This window comes from Danio aesculapii, chromosome 16 (assembly GCF_903798145.1).
Source record: "Danio aesculapii chromosome 16, fDanAes4.1, whole genome shotgun sequence".
NCBI classification, from domain to species: domain Eukaryota; kingdom Metazoa; phylum Chordata; class Actinopteri; order Cypriniformes; family Danionidae; genus Danio; species Danio aesculapii.
Window position 1 is genome coordinate 9,742,390 of NC_079450.1, and position 4,863 is coordinate 9,747,252.

Below are 4,863 nucleotides of genomic sequence, written 5' to 3' on the forward strand. Positions count from 1 at the left end.
ACTCATAGACCCATAAATCACCGTTTATCTCAATTGTATTTTCTTCTTTATTGTACTTCTCTATGCCTGTGGATTGTTTATTTGGGTCGATTCTGTAGGAAGAGCATCTGCATAAAATCGAATAATCTAAAATTATTAACTATTTCCAAATAGAGATATTCATTCATTTTCCTTCGGCTTCAGCGCCACAGCGGAATGAACCGCCAACTATTCCGGCATATGGTTCACACAGTGATGCCCTTCCAGCCACAACCCAGTACTCGGAAACACACATACACTCTGGAAACTGGAGCACCCAGAGCAAACCTATGAAAACAGGACGAATACATGCAAACTCCACAGAGAAATGCCAACTGGCCCAGCAGGGACTCGAACCAGTGACCTTCTTGCTGTGAGGCGACAGTGCTAACCACTAAGCCACAATGCCTCTGTGATATTCAAGGTGAAATTGTATTTATATCACAATATATAATCGCATAGCAATAAAATAACGCAATGCTCGATTTCTCCAATATCGTGCAGCTCTAGTTCAGATGCTAGAATATTATCCAAGAAGCCGTGCAGACCTAAAAAAGCGCCACATAAAGTAGCTCATTCATTAAAAATGTGTCTAGAAGTCAGAAGCAGGGCAGAGCTTGGTCTTTTTTTTATGAATGACAGTTGAACCCAGCAGGAGATCTTACTCTTCCACTCCAGTGGTCAGACAGGCCATGAGTGAAGCCGCTCAAGCAGAAGCTGCCCCGGTCAGTGCTAATGTTCACTCAACACTGCAGTCAACCTGTGCCTGAGTGGCAGCAAATCACACAGCCTGTGCCAGCATGGGGATGGACCACACTAATCACTTTGTTAGAGAGTTTAGCCGTTGGTTGTATTTAAAGGAGATTGCGGTGTGTTTGTCACGAGCAATCAATCAATCGGCTCTTATTTCTAGACTCAAGGACGATCAGTACAAAAAAGAAAAAATACACAATAACACATGCAAATGTTTCCATACAGGTTTCTCTGCCAATTTTAAAACATCCCACAAAACCACTAGACGGAAACATGCATGAAATCTTAGAATGAAAAAAAAGCTTGTTCAAACTACTTAATTGTAATGAGCTGAAACTATTTTTTGGGGGGACAGCTTAATTGTTTTATGTTCAATCCACTTAAATGCTAATAGTAAACTTAAAGGTGCAGTAGGTGATATGTCAAAATGCTATCGCGGACAAAAGTGAAGAGAGTTGGAGACACTGCTCGCTGCAGAGCCATTTGAGCTCCAGCATGGGGGAGCTTGAGCTCTCGCTCCTCCTCCTGTAAGCTGTTTTAAAGCGTACACCCAACCTCCCCCACCCCTAACCCCAACCCCCAGTGACATCATTCATAGAAGAAGTGCAAGGAAGGAGGAGCTGGAGCTCAAGCTCCCCCTTGTTGGAGCTCAGCTCTGCCGAAGTGGCTCTGCAGTGAGCACCACTTGGGGGAAGAGTTGGGGAGTTGTGGAAAAAAGTGAAGAGCGGGGCGGGGGTGCGTGTAAAATGAGGTGCTGGATCAGATTTCAGAGGCTGCACTTTTATATTAAGCCATACTTAAATGCTATGTCAGACCGAATATTCAGAAGGACGCGTCGCAGGTTGTTGATTGTTAAAAAATGAACCAATGCGAATATAAAACCAACTTCACCTCAGTAAAGCAGGCTAGGTAGAATAGCGCCATTTACTTTTGTTTTGTTGTTGAACTAATTAAAAAACAGACATTATCGATGCTTTAAAAGGACCTTATGAAACTGAAAATAGTCACATCAATCTTCAAAGATTTCTGTTGCTGAACAACACTTCTGTGCATACAACCTATTTATAACAACACAATCTACATCAGCTCTGTGAGACGAAAATAGTTTTAAAACAGAACATGACCTGTCTAAAAGATATACTTCAGCCATGGTGTCATTTTTCCTCCAACATGCAAAAGTAACTCCAATATTGATTCAGGATTTTCAAAAGTTTTGATTCAGCATTTGTTTGTACCGCAGTCACTCTCGTGTGCACGCGCAAATGGTGGATCTGCGTGAACAGAAGCGCACAGATGTACAAATCTACATTTATTGACAGACAGTTTGGGCTACTTATCAGAATTATGGGAATTATCGGCCTGACAATATTTAATTGGATGAACATTTTTTTAGTCTTATGCCTCACCCAGAATACAAAAACAAATATAAACACATTTAGATCATTCACTTTAATCATTACTATTGGAATCTGAAGAGACTTTCAACCAGCACAACAAAAAATCTTTCTGAAAACAATCACCTACTGCACCTTTGATCGATTTTATGTCGATAGGGATGATATTATTGTAATTTTAAGACCATTCAGCCTGATCTCATGAGAAAACGTAAGTATTTTCCGTTTTGTCAGTTTAGTGGCTAATGAATTAGTACGAGTTTAGTCGTACAAAATTGTACGATTTTAAAAAGGAGGCGTGGCACCTAACCCCGCCCCTAAACCCAACCGTCATTGGGGATGAGCAAATCGTACTAAATTGTACGAATTAGACCGTACGAATTTGTATCCACTAAATCAAAAAGTTACGAATTGCCGTGAGATTGTGTTGGACCATTTTATGCCACTCATTATATAATGCCAGAATGACAAAATAATATCACCACAATGCAAGTGGGCTCCTACAAACAACACATCATATTAACAATTTTATAAATTAGGCATTGGAATGAGAATGTCAAAACGCATATCCTAAATAAATAATAAATATTAACAAAAAAAGCACAAGTAACAGAGGCTGTGATATCTGCTAGCAGATCTATTTTCAGTTGTCACACACACGAGAATATACTATAGTAATTTATAGTAAATGCTATAGTGTTTTTTTTTACCATACTCACACTGACACCTCCAATTTAGATGGAGATTGCACAATCAGCTAAAATGTTGCTAGAATTGTTTTTTGTATGGGTGATATATATTGCATCACCAAAAATGATTGAGGTCATGTCCATATGTTGTGCGATATGTTGATATATTTATTATTGTGACCTGCCTAGCTTAAACTGTGATGGAGAAAGCAAATGACATCCTGCTTACGTAACAAAAGAAAACCTCACGTGACTTTGCGTCAGTCAATCACATGATTGGATTAAACAATGGACCATAATCTCATTGCACACCATCTAAAATATTGTTGCTCTGAAATGCCGGTCATTAGAATCATTTGGTATAATGATATGCCAGAACTGTCTCATAAAATGATGTTCACAATCATCAGGTATAGAATGCAAGATTATTTGGCAACACTTTATTATTGCATTCTCTCTATAGAGGAAGTAGTTTATTATGAAGCGAAAGGAAGACAAAAGCTTTCCCAGATGCAATGTTTCGCTACTTTATTGCTAGGGCTTTGCATCACTTTCAGAATAGTGAAGATTAGGTTCTCTTGAACACATGTGATGGAAACTGTGATTTATTTGACAATGTTTTAAGAGATATTCCAATTTTTCATGCATGTGTAATTCACAACTTTGGACAGAAACATGTAATGCCAATAAGGCAAAAACAACAAATTGTCACCTTAGAATTATAAGGTTCTATCTGACATTTTTGTCAAAATTGAGTTATTGACAGGGGCGATTTTAGGATTTTCATTTAATATTCAATTTATAAGTAGTAATTTAATAGTAAGAAATTAATAAAAGTTCAAATGTTTAATATGGTAGTGTTGTATGCTAAACTAGCAGTATTCCACTGTACTGCAAAAACAAAGATAGCCATTTGAGTTCTGAATGAGCTAAATAGGCTCAACACACTTGTTTACCGTAGTAAAAAACACTTTTTTATATTTAAGTACATTTGTTTCCATGTATTAAATAAATAAAACTGACACTTTTCTAATTAAACGGCAAATTTAAATATATATTTTTAAATCTACAGGCTAATTCACATATTTCATGATCTGAATCACAATAAAAATATATATTTTTAAATACAATACAACACATGATGTTTCTATCTCTGTCAGTGACCCTGACAGTTAAAATGAGTGCATTCTCTAAGTGATTCTGTCACTGTTTTTAATCCTTTCTGTGCAAGACTATGGTGTAGTTAATGCCAATCTATAGTATCTATAGCAAAGAACTGCAAATAAGCAGATATTATAACAACCTATCGATAAGCACACACCTCGTTCTCTCACTCTGCACACCTGTGGTTTGCTGATCAAATGAAAAACAAAAGACGTGGGAGAAGCCGAATTCTGCCACTGTTTTCATATTAAATTGAAAGGGAACTGACACGATAATTTAGTGTACAGTTTATGAGTTAATCACAAAAGTTTAAGGGGGGCTGAGTAGAAATATAGGGGAGCTACAGTAGTTTACATTTTAAGACTTTTTATTTAAAAAACAAATGTTACACATACTGTTTGCTATGGAATACAAAAACTTTGAAGCTCAATTTCTCAAAATCATTCAGGATGCAGATAAAACTTTATAATTCCAAGGTGACGAAATGCTACTCTAGATGCACTTATTACAATGGCATCAATGCATAATGAATTGCATTCTTTCTTTGATGAATTTGCTTTGTTTTTACATTTGTGCTCCATTTCAATCCCCTTTGTAACAGTCATGAAGCAAATCTTTCTAAATTTAGCAAAAAAGAATAAAGAAAAAAAAAGTCCTGAATTTAAATTAAAGGCTGATTTATACTTCTGCGTTGAGCATAAGTGTATGATCCGGCGCAGTCTTCGTGCAGTCGCATCGCCCTCGCATTGGCCGACGCTGATGCGCACTAGGGCTGGGCGATTTGGTCTAAAATCAAAATCTTAATTAAAAACAGTAAATATGCTCACATATTAAAAGTGAGAGAT